The sequence below is a fragment of the Carassius gibelio genome, chromosome B21 (genome assembly GCF_023724105.1).
Source record: "Carassius gibelio isolate Cgi1373 ecotype wild population from Czech Republic chromosome B21, carGib1.2-hapl.c, whole genome shotgun sequence".
In the NCBI taxonomy this organism is placed as follows: Eukaryota; Metazoa; Chordata; class Actinopteri; order Cypriniformes; family Cyprinidae; genus Carassius; species Carassius gibelio.
In genome coordinates, this window is record NC_068416.1 from 92,650 (window position 1) to 105,172 (window position 12,523).

At 40.5% G+C, this 12,523-nt stretch overlaps 1 protein-coding gene and 1 long non-coding RNA gene across 3 annotated transcripts in view; one reads left to right on the forward strand and one right to left on the reverse strand.

Moving 5' to 3' along the window:
* Positions 1-4,711: 4,711 nt before the first annotated feature.
* Positions 4,712-5,653, reverse strand: LOC127986530 (uncharacterized). Its single transcript, XR_008160884.1, has 2 exons — positions 5,610-5,653; positions 4,712-4,940 (listed from the first exon to the last, which is right to left on the reverse strand). It is a non-coding gene; the product is annotated as an uncharacterized LOC127986530 (long non-coding RNA).
* A 5,507-nt stretch (positions 5,654-11,160) lies between these two features.
* LOC127985387 (G protein-activated inward rectifier potassium channel 2-like) overlaps positions 11,161-12,523 on the forward strand; it is a 21,455-nt gene continuing 20,092 nt past the window's right edge. For both annotated transcript variants that reach the window (XR_008160645.1, XM_052587386.1), the window contains exon 1: positions 11,161-11,323. The gene's annotated coding sequence lies outside the window, so the exon portion shown is untranslated. The remainder of the gene's footprint in view (positions 11,324-12,523) is intronic.

Below are 12,523 nucleotides of genomic sequence, written 5' to 3' on the forward strand. Positions count from 1 at the left end.
GATAAAAATGAAGAATAAATTAATAGTAAAATAAAGATTAAAATAAAAAAAAATTGAAATGTAATTTTAAAATACTAATTATTAATCAAATTAAGACACAACTAATGACACAACACAAAAATATTGTGGACATGAGTTCCAAATTGTGTTTAATTAATGAGCTCCTTAAGTATAATATATACATGTACTCACACACACACACACACACCTACTCACACACACACACACACATATATATATATAGAAAATCCTCTGAATCAATCTCAGCTCAAGAAACACATTTTATTTAAGTTTTCAGTTCTGCCTTTCTCTGGGAATAGAGTGGTTTAGTTGTGAATACAAAACCTGACTAATAAACATTAATTACCCGCCGCTTCCCTCAAGATTTTCTATTTTATTCAATTAATGAGTCAAATAATGTAAAATACTTGACAATGCTTGACATTTTGTTCTATAATGCACATTAAACAAACTCATGCAGAAAACACACATTTTGAAACAGTGGTTTGTTTTTCCATGTATGTTGGGCGGCACTTCGGAGCATGTTCGCGACTCGGTTGATTCAGATCGGGACTTCGGAGCCTGTTCGCGACTCGGTTGATTCAGATCGGCACTTCGGAGCCTGTTCGCGACTCGGTTGATTCAGATCGGCACTTCGGAGCCTGTTCGCGACTCGGTTGATTCAGATCGGCACTTCGGAGCCTGTTCGCGACCCGGTTGATTCAGATCGGGACTTCGGAGCCTGTTCGCGACTCGGTTGATTCAGATCGGGACTTCGGAGCCTGTTCGCGACTCGGTTGATTCAGATCGGCACTTCGGAGCCTGTTCGCGACTCGGTTGATTCAGATCGGCACTTCGGAGCCTGTTCGCGACCCGGTTGATTCAGATCGGGACTTCGGAGCCTGTTCGCGACTCGGTTGATTCAGATCGGGACTTCGGAGCCTGTTCGCGACTCGGTTGATTCAGATCGGCACTTCGGAGCCTGTTCGCGACTCGGTTGATTCAGATCGGCACTTCGGAGCCTGTTCGCGACTCGGTTGATTCAGATCGGCACTTCGGAGCCTGTTCGCGACTCGGTTGATTCAGATCGGCACTTCGGAGTCTGTTGTTATTATCGTGTGACGGTTTGTAGGTGTCCAATCTGTCGATGAGTCAGGTATGTTTTCTTCTGTCCTGATGTAAGAGTTATGAGAGTTGCCCGCTCCAATATGGCGGAGACGTTGATGTGCGGTCGAGTGGGCAATGAGGCGTCTATTTATATGTCTATGGTTATAACTGACTGCTCTGTCGGTCCCGAATTATTTCATATTTGCCTGTACATTTTTATTTATTTTGAGCGAATTTGAGTCGTGACATGTCAGTGGAGAACAAAAACTGTGAACACAAGAAGCGTCAGATCAGATGTGTTCTGCGAGGTCCTGAAAACATACTGGCAAAATGAGGTAAGAAAAACGTTATATCTAGAAAATAGTAAAGTGTAACCAGAGTTTACAAATGGGTAGCTTAAAGGACACGTAACCTGCAGATAAATAAATAGCCGTGTGTCTATTTTTGCATTGCTTTATCACATATGATCAAGTTAGATGCTCACCTAATGTGTTGCTGGTAAGTTATGTGTCTGTCTTTTAGAGATTTTCCCATATTTTCCTGATATGAATCCCATGCATTAGGTGTGTTATATATGTTTGTATTCTTATAATAGTTTCAAAGTGTTTTCTGAAACATATAGGTGCAAATTTCGGTATTTAAATAATATAATAAAATGAATTTAAAAAAAATAGTATTGTTTAAAGCCATGGTTCTCAAAGTGTCAGGCCCCCTCTAGTTGTAACGCAGGTGAATCAATAAATTAAACTAATTAATGTTAATACATTTTAATTTAATCTTTGAGTAAGGTTTTTTTTTGCACATTTAAGTATGTTAGAGTTAAAGTACAGTACAGTTTTGTAACTTTTGTTACATAATGACATTTAAAATTACATTTTAATTTAAACTTAATTTTAATTTACCTGTACGTAAGCACAGTGTAGTGTAAATGTTCAAACTGTATTTACCATGGTAAAGTGTCTGACAACAATTAATATTCTTATTAGAATAAAACTGCTTTATTTTTGATCTGTAGAGCTGTAGCTGAATAGTTTGGTCTAATACGCTGCTGAAATGTAATGTTGGTCATTATGGTGCAACTTAATCTTTAATAACAAATATTTTCTGAAGTGGTACTTCGTATAAAAAGTTTGAGAACCAATGGTTTAAAGAAATGGTATAATATGAAATCCTGTTTTTTAAGAACTTTCAAGTAAACTATTCTTCTTTCCCGTTGTAGAGTCATCAAGGATCCAGTTTATTCTTGAAACATTGGTAAGAAATTGTTCATTGTTCATCATATCAAAGTTATTGTGAAACATTGTGAACATACCTAAACTCACTGGTTAAATCTTACGTGTCCTCCAGAAGTTAGCGCTCTGCAAGTGAACGACTCCTTGTGGTGCCATCCCAAAGAAGTTCACAATCACTCTCACGGTCCTTCTCCTGGACTGTGGCCAGCTGCTGGAATGACCTCCCAATCTCAATTCGTACAGCGGAGTCTTTACTCATTTTCAAGAAACATCTTATACTAGCACTTTTCCTTCTTTTCTTGTCTTTCATATTTAAAAAAAATACCTGGCTATGCGTTCTGTACTCGGCTAACTGAGACTTGTCATGGCACTTGTATACTGTTGTTGTTCTCTTGTACACCTGACTGCTTCTGTTCTTCTCATTTGTAAGTTGCTTTGGATAAAATCGTCTGTTAAATGATTAAATGTAAATGTTTATACAGGACGGTACAGAAAGTACACAAGTGGGAGAGAGTGGAGGGGACGGCGTCAGAAAGGACCCAGAGACTTTCAAGGATCACCCGAAGCACAACCACACTGTATACACTAAGGCTGCTGGTTCTAACATTTTAGAGTGCCCTGCGGTAGAAATCTCATTCTGCATTCCCCACGGTAAAGAAGACACAGTCCGGGGGGGTTCCCGTTAGAAATCAACTGGTTGAAGGTTCCCTGCTCGTGTGCAACACATTTTCATTGCACAAATGTACACATCTCTTGTAATGAGACACATTACTAAAACATGTTTTTGACAGAAACTGTAGTTTTCCCACTCAAATAAAAGATCCACTGGTTTCAGTCCTAAAGGTACAAGGGTTTGTCTTGTAAGTGCTGCAATAAATATGCATTTATGTTGTGTTATCAACGTTGATTAACTTTTCAAAATCAACACCTCATTCAGCTTTCATCCCAGGTCTGCAGAACGACCCTAATTCACCTGTAATGAAGGTAAGACGGTGAAACAGTGTCGCGATTTCATCGGTGAATCCACGTCGTGATTTCAACGTTGATCCAATTTGCAAAATTGAAAGGTAATTAAACATTGATTCAACCATGGTACCTGGCGTTATTTCAACGTTAAATGCCGGCTGGGTATGTAAATGGGGTGTGCCTGAAGCGGAAAACCTTATTCCGAATGGCACGGATAATGGCTTCAGATAAGGAATAATTCTGCCTGAATACTCGGCTAAAGATGGCACAGTCCAGAGTTTGCTAGATAATATGGCATTATTTCCCTGTCAAATGGGGAAGTCGTGGCCTAATGGTTAGAGAGTCAGACTCCCAATCGAAGGGTTGTGGGTTCTAGTCCCAGGCCGGACGGAATTGTGGGTGGGGGGAGTGCATGAACAGCTCTCTCTCCACCTTCAATACCACGACTTAGGTGCCCTTGAGCAAGGCATCGCACCCCCAACTGCTCCCCGGGCGCCGCAGCATAAATGATGAACACTGCTCCGGGTGTGTGCTCACAGTGTGTGTGTGTGTGTGTGTGTTCACTGCTCTGTGTGTGTGCATTTCGGATGGGTTAAATGCAGAGCACAAATTCTGAGTATGGGTCACCATACTTGGCTGAATGTCACGTCACTTTCACTTTCAATGTCATATCCTAGCCCACGAATTTCCAGATTTTGTAAACTGTCCCCTTGGTTTTTGAATCTTTACCCACGAATTCATAATCTGCGCGCACACTTTCGCAATCCGTTCCCGTGGATTTGTAAAGTGTAGCTTACTCACGGATTCATGCAGCAAGCTCCTCGTGTTAACATACAGTTTTAATGAATATTATTATGTGGAATGGGTCTACAGCAAAGTGTCTTAAGTGATTCTCTGTATGTTTTTCTCATACAGGTGAAACATTGTTGAAAACATGCACCTGTCTCTACTTTGGAGTCACCGGCTTTCAGTCAGATCCTTAGCATGAGAACATAGATTTCATTTTTAAACAGATTATATATATATATATATATATATATATATATATATATATATATAGTAATGCATTACTTTTTGGTGTAAGTAATCAACAAAGTAATTGAGTTACTTTTTGAGTTAAGTAACTAGTAACTGTAACTAGTTTATTTCTTAGTAACTACAACACTGGTGTTAACACATATGAATGTTTGAGTGTGATTGTGTGAGGTTTACCTTGCACAACAAAATCTCAAAGTATAGTTATGTTTATCACAGACCAGAATATGAGATGGTCCCCTCAAAAAACTTTATATTAATCAAAATTAATAATCATTATAACAACATCACAATGAGTTTATCATGATATTGCAGCTGGGCTCACTGTGAGTTCCTGTGTTTTTCATTTCTAGGCTATTAACATCATGTAGTTTTTGTGTAAAGACACACGCAGTACATTATCAGCATTAAACAGCCTGTGCAAAGCTTCTTAAATGCAGTCTATAGTATTATTATATGAGCTGGTCATTCTGTCGATTCATTCAGGGCTGCTCTGGGTTTAGTACAAACACAACACTAGTCTGTGGAGGAATAGTCTCGTCTCTGAGAACAGCTTTCCTCAGCTTTCCTTAAGACTGTCCTTGTCCTGTTTGCAAATGACTAAAAGGGAAGAAAAAAGAATAGAATCAGTTCACAGTTTTATGAAAAGCAATGAAATCCTTATAATCAAGTGATGATAAACTTAGCCTTCACTGCTATACATTATCGATATCGTTATCTATTATTAATAACTTTGGTGCGTTCAAGTCATGTAGTGTAGATCGTATTTACGAGTTGAATGCACATGAACGCCACCACAATATCGTAAATACCAGTGGGGAGCTCGGGATTTTCTTTAAGCCCCGATCTGTACGAGTTGGGGGCGTGTCAGTGATTAACATGGCAGAATATACAATACTTAAAGGTATTTAGCTGTGATATTGTCAGACTTTTCTATTTACAGCGCAGTAAGTCAATCGACGACGCATAATATGATGGCATTATAAATAATATAACACTGCAAATTGTAACAATAAAGTTGGCAGCGGCTTCATAAAATAATTTAAAACATTAAAAAACTAATGCACATTTCTTTGTTCTTCATTTTCTACAACAAAAGTTTAAGAACATTGCTGGATTTTTGTGTTTTTAATTAAGAGAAAGTACTCCGCCATCTTGCTCCGACCAAAGTGATAACCACGACTTCCCACCTCGTACGTACGAACTTCCCAGGAGGACTTAACGCACCATCTGACAAAAAAACATCTAGAAAGAACAGCTGAGTCTTACATGTGAAAGATAACACCCCGAGATCTGTTTTTATTATCGTGTGGTCCAATCTGTCGATGAGTCAGGTATGTTTTCTTCTGTCCTGATGTGAGAGTTGCCCGCTCCAATATGGCGGCGACGTTGACGTGTGGTCGAGCGGCCAATGACGCGTCTAGGTATTTATATGTCTATGGCTCACTCAACCAGAGTGTGTGTGTGTGTGTGTGTGTGATGGCAGAAGGGCAGTGGAAATCTATCAGGTCATGGTGTGTGTGTGTGTGTGTGTGTGAGAGAGAGAGAGAGAGAGCGGGTCTGGTCTTGTCCGCTGTTGTTCAGGCGTGTGAAGCAGCAGAAGGAGGATCTTCTCCTTTGTTTTTATAAAAAAATAGAAATTAATTCTCAAGGCATCTTATTAAGTGGTGTTTTATCACAGCAGACGAGTCATGTGCTCAGCTTCAGCTGTATATAAATAAATATATACAGTGGTGTGAAAAAGTGTTTTTTCATGTTTTTCACACTTCAAACACCTAAAAACTCTGCTTGTAATAACCTAGAACACTGTCTAAGACTTGATGGTTGCTCTGTCAATTCTTCGTCATCAGTTAGGAACCTAAGTGTGCTATTTGATCGCAATCTTTCCTTAGAAAGCCATGTTTCTAGCATTTGTAAAACTGCATTTTTCCATCTCAAAAATTTATCTAAATTATGGCCTATGCAGAAATGGCAAATGCAGAAATGTTAATCCATGCATTTATGACCTCAAGGTTAGATTATTGTAATGCTTTATTGGGTGAATATCAAAATCAACTGCGGGCGGCAGATCCTTTTCCTATTTGGCGCCTAAACTCTGGAATAACCTACCTAACATTGTTCGGGGGGCAGACACACTCTTGCAGTTTAAATCTAGATTAAAGACCCATCTCTTTAACCTGGCTTACACATAACATACTTATATGCTTTTGTGACGGTTGGGTTTTAGGAAAAATACAAGGAGAGGGTAGGATCCAATTGCAAAGCTATGTTTAATAAACAAAAAGGGTAGGGTAAGAGGAAGTCTCGGGAGACGAGAACATAGGTACACATAGGGTAAGGACTCCATACAAACAACAGCGAAGGACAGCTATATATACGGAGCCTAATGACAAACGAATACAGCACCTGTGCGATTTAATTGGAGTGCAATTACTGTGAAGACAGGACCAGACTAGAGGAATTAAAGTGCCTATGGTGAAGTGCCTAAGGAGAAGTGAGCTCACTAGGGAACACCCAGGAAAACAGAGACTGACAGCGTGACATTACCCCCTCCCCTACGGAGCAGCTGCCATATGCTCCATCTGAAACCCAGGAAAACCCAACAGAAAAGGAGGTAGGAGGGAGGTGGAGTGGCGGCGGACTAGGGGGAAGGACGGAGAGTCAGAAAACAGAGACAAACAACCAGGTGGAATGGAAAGGCAGAGACAGGAGAGGTGTAACACAAAACAAGGAGTCCAGGAGGTTGGTGGACCGGCGGAGGATAAAGGGGAGGGCCAGGTCCAAAGAAGGAGATAAACAGAAAAACAAAAGAAAACAAAAACATGGGTCCATGGAAGACATCACGTGATGCCCTCCCATGCGGAGCAGAAGGCCATCACCACCATGTGGTCATGGCAGAAGCCCCCCCAGGGCAGAGCGGAAGACCACCACCTCCACGTGGTTGAGGCCGGAGTCCCTCAGGGAGGAGCGGAATACCACCACGTCCTCCTGGTCGATGCCAGAGTCCCCCAGGGCGGAGCGGAAGACCACCACATCCGTGTGGTCGACCAACGGGAGAACGAACCTCTGGCAATCCCATGGCGCCTCCACCGTACTCCAGAAGACTGGTGCCGACCCGACACCGCTCCCGAAGACCACCGGTGACTTGACTCTGTCCTTGAAGACCACCGGTGACTTGACTACATGCGGTTCCATCATTCAAATTCTCTATCCATACAATAAAGTCAATTAAACTCTTATAAAATATTTGACGTGCAGGTAATTGTTTCATTGGTTAGTAGTCGTGTGATAATGTAGTTTTGACAGTCTTCTGCAACTGTATTTGCTGTTTAAACTTCAAACTGGCAAGAAAATTCAAAACCTTTCAGAGATTTCGGAGGTTTTCAGCTGAAGCCTCCAGTGTTCAGTGTTGTTAATGACTCTCAGTCTGCTTTAGCATATTTTATAGCTTCCAGAAATGCAGATTTTAATGACAGATCAATCAAAATGACTAAATAATGAAGGTGTGGAAGCCAGAGATTCATAATGTTCCCACACTGAGATCATCCGTTCTGAAAACACAGTGATGCTTCACTGAAGATGATGACAGTAAATCCACTGAATGAAGTTAATCAGTGCTGAATATGCAGTGAGGTCTGCAGGGTCATGTTCATCAGTGTGATAATCACACACAACACTTACAGCTGCTTTAACACTGTGTGTGTGTGTGTGTGTGTGTGTGGCCTTTGATCTGCTCTGATACACTCAAACACACTTCCCACAGCGTGTCACAGCAGAGGCCATATGCTGTCTGCTGCTCACTGCATTTCATCTGCCTGTGTGTGTGTGTGTGTGAGAGTGAGAAAGAGTGTGTGTGTGTGTGTGTGGGCATGTTTTTGTGTCATATCAGGACACAACTGTGTATAATGACATGGGTATGACACAGGTATTACAAGGAGAGGGTGACTTATGAGGACATAACCCATGTCCCCATTTTTCAAAACGCTTATAAATCATACAGAATGAGTTTTTTTGAGAAAGTAAAAATGCACAAAGTTTCCTGTGAGGGTTAGGGTTAGGTGTAGGGTTGGTGAAGACTAGAGCCATAGAATATATAGTTTGTACAGTATAAAGGCAAGGCAAGGCAAGTTTATGTATATAGCACATTCGTACACAATGGTAATTCAAAGTGCTTTACATAAAAGAAATTACAATAATAATGAAGAAAAATAATAAGAATAAAACAAGCAATTTTGAAACTTTTTAAATTATTACTCATTTAAAATGAATTTAAAACAGAAAATGATTTTACATAAAATAAAATAAATAAAAAAACAGTGAAAATATAGTGCAATCAGTTCAGACATAGCTCAGTGCTCATTCAATAAATGCACAGCTAAACAGATGAGTTTTGATTCTAGATTTAAATGTGACTAGTGTTTTAGCACATCTGATCTCTTCTGGAAGCTGATTCCAGCTGCAGGCAGCATAGTAACTAAAGGAGGACTCCCCTTGTTTTGTGTGAACCCTTGGTATTTCTAACTGACTAGATCCTAATGATCTGAGTGCTCTGTTAGGTTTATATTCAGTGAACATGTCTGCAATATATTTCGGTCCTAGGTCATTTAGTGACTTATATACGAGTAAAAGTATTTTAAAATCAATCCTAAATGTAACTGGAAGCCAGTGTAAGGACCTGAGGACTGGTGTGATATGCTCAGATCTTCTGGTTCTGGATGAGCTGCAGCTGTCTAATGCTCTTTTTGGGAAGGCCAGTGAGGAGCCCATTACAATAGTCCACCCTGCTGGTGATAAAGGCATGAACAAGTTTCTCCAAGTCTTGACTGGAAACAAAACATCTAATTCTTGCGATGTTTTTTAAATGATAGTATGCTGATTTAGTTACTGCTTTGACATGACTACTGAAACTAAGGTCTGTCTCCAGAATCACACCAAGATTCCTGACTTGATTTTTAGTTGTTTGACCCCTAGAGTCAAGGTATGCATTCACCTTGAACACTTCATCTTTGTTTCCAAATGCAATGACTTCAGTTTTTTCCTTGTTTAACTGAAGAAAGTTCTGGCACATCCAACTATTAATTTCATCAATGCATTGGCAGAGGGAGTCAATGGGGCTGTAGTCATTTGGAGATAAGGCTAGGTAAATCTGGGTATCATCAGCATAGCTGTGGTAGGCAATCTGGTTCTTTCTCATTATTTGACTCAGTGGAAGCATATACAGGCTAAACAAGAGCGGTGCAAGAATTGAGCCTTGTGGGACTCCGCATGTCATGGACGTCCACTTAGACTTATGCTCTCCTAGACTCACATAATAGCCTCTCCCTTCTAAGTATGATCTGAACCATTTGAGCACCATCCCAGAAAGCCCGACCCAGTTTTCCAGTGTCTCTAGTAGTATGTTATGATCGACAGTGTCAAACGCAGCACTGAGATCTAGCAATACCAGCACCGATATTTTGCCAGAGTCACAATTTAAGCGAATATCATTTATTATCTTAATGAGTGCTGTCTCTGTGCTGTGATGTGGTCGGAAACCAGATTGAAAATTGTCCAGGTATCCATTTGAGTTTAAGTATTTGTTCAGCTGATTAAAAACTACCTTTTCTATAATTTTGCCTATAAAAGGAAGATTAGATATTGGTCTAAAATTGCTCAAAATTGTGTTATCAAGATTGGTCTTTTTCAGGAGGGGCTGAACAACTGCAGTTAGGGTTCACCACTTCTAAAAGATCTGCTTCTAAGCAGTTAAGCACACTTTTGAAAAAAAGATGTGGGAAGTGTGTCAAGATAGCAGGTTGACGATTTTAGATGCTCCATTATGAAAACCATTACACCTATGGGATGAACACACTTTTCACAAAAACAAACGTGTGTGTGTGTGTGTGTGTGTGTGTGTGTGAGAGAGAGAAAGAGAGAGAGAGTTTGTGTGTGTGTGTGTGTGTGTGTGTGTGTGTCAGTCTGTTAGTGTGAAGGGCCGTCGGAGCAGCTGTTCCTGTCACTGCGTCGCTCTCGGACCGAAGGGACTTCACAGTGGAGTGTGTCCCACAGAGGGACCTGCGCAGCTGCTGCTTCCGCTCCAGGGTGCTTCTGACTTCCTGTGGGAACACTAACACCCTCATCTCAAAACACGCTGATCAGAACGGCTGATGATCTAATCATCTTTCTGTGTCAGCCGATTGTTATTCACCAGCTTGTATAAGTGCATTAGTTGATCTGTTGTGTGTGAAACTGAACACAATACAATCCAAAAATAAATAAATAAATAATAGAACAGTGTTGGCAGATTTGACAAATGGTTAGGATTATTAGAAATGTGTAATGTGAACTGAAATAAAAATATATATAAAAAAAACTACTAATATGTAATATGTAAATTAGTGGGGTGTTTTAGTCTTTTCCAGACAGTTTTCATGAGATGTAGTCAAGTACTGTCCACATTGCAGATTCCTGATTATTTTAATTCGGATCGGGAGCGCGATCGTCGCGTTCTTTAACGATCCGCTTCACGTTCCGAAGCAGAGCTTTCAATGGTGTGAAAACGCAATTCGAACTGGATTCAGTTTAGATCTCGTTTTTTCTAAGTAACTGTGACCAAATATACATTTTTATTACCTTTCTGCATGGATTATTTGAAATCGATTTTATTAATTAAGCCTTTTGAATAATAAATTGAATAATATGTTTTTTTAAATAGCATAATTTAATAAAGCTAAATAAACAGCGAGCTGCATAAAAGACTCGAACCTGTGACGCCAGTCGAGTCTCACGCCCCTCCTCCCTCTCTCTCTCTCTCTCTCTCTCTCCCTCCCTCCTCCCTCCATCCCTCTCTCTCTGCTTCATTAGAGATCATGTCAGGATGGGAGGATGATGAAGATGATGGCTCTCCGGGTTTCTCTCCGTGAGCTGCGGGCTCATCTTCTTCTTCATCACTGAAGACTGATAGAGAGGATGAAGAGCGAGTGACTGAATGAACGCGCTGTCTGGTACGTGTCGTGTTTACTCCTTCATCACTGTAATCACACTTTCTCCGTGTTTCTGAGGAGCATTGTAACTGAATGATGGCTTACATAAGACGAGCGCTCGTTAGTCTAAGAATCCTCCTCCTCCTCATCATCATCATCATCGTCTTCCTCGCGGAGGAGCAACAGGGATGAAGATCGTGGCTTTTCTCTACCCGACATATGTGTGTGAATCTGAGGGAAACACTGAAATCTTGCTCATCTTTAATGTTCATCTCTGAGTGTGTTCTGCTGTCTCCCGAATCCCGCTCCGTCTCCATGGAGACCCGCCGACCGCGCGCTCAGACGCGCGCCTGAAACCTTCAGAATCCCGTCGAGCTCCAGGTGCGCGCGCGCGCTCCCCCTCTCACTCTCTCTCCATCTCCATCTCCCTCTCTCTCTCTCTCCATCTCTCCATCTCCCTCTCCCTCTCTCCATCTCCCTCTCTCTCTCCATCTCTCCATCTCTCTCGGGTTGGGGTCTTCCTCAGAAGATGCTGATGCTGGGGTTCTAGAAGGCTCAGTTCTGGTCTCAGGCTGTGATTGTGCCAGTGTTGTGTAACAGATGTAAGTTTGGATGCACTGAGGGTTTCATCTCATCCTGTGAGAGTCACACACTTCAGTTTCAGATCCCTGTGTCTGATGATCCGGAGCGAAGGCATACAGTAGATGATGTAAACCTTTATATTTCGTCAAGCATTCAGCTTCGGGAGTTTAAGCCATGAATTAACACTGATCTTGATTGTTTCCGTGGCATATTACTGATGTGTTCATCATCACATATTTTCTGTATTATGTAACATATCGTCTTAATTAGAAATATTAATGAACTGGAAAATTGAGTGATTTTTCAGGTTAGTTTTCACACGGATCCTTTAATAAGTCATTTTCTTTCTCTTCTGATCACTATGAGTAGTGTTTACTGGAATGTCTCTAAATATAGATCGCAGAAATAGTGTGTGTGTCCTAAAAAGAGAAAAATATCTGTTAGTGGGGAAAGAAAAATAATCTTAATCCAAAGAAAAAACAAGATTGTTTCTAGTCCCATTGGGAGATATTTTCTCTTATTTAAAATACAAATAATAATAATAACAAATTCTGAAAAATAAAACTTAAGCAAGAAAATTATTATTATTATTATTATGTTTTTTTTTTGGTGTGTAATATTGGTAATGTGCCAAAATGA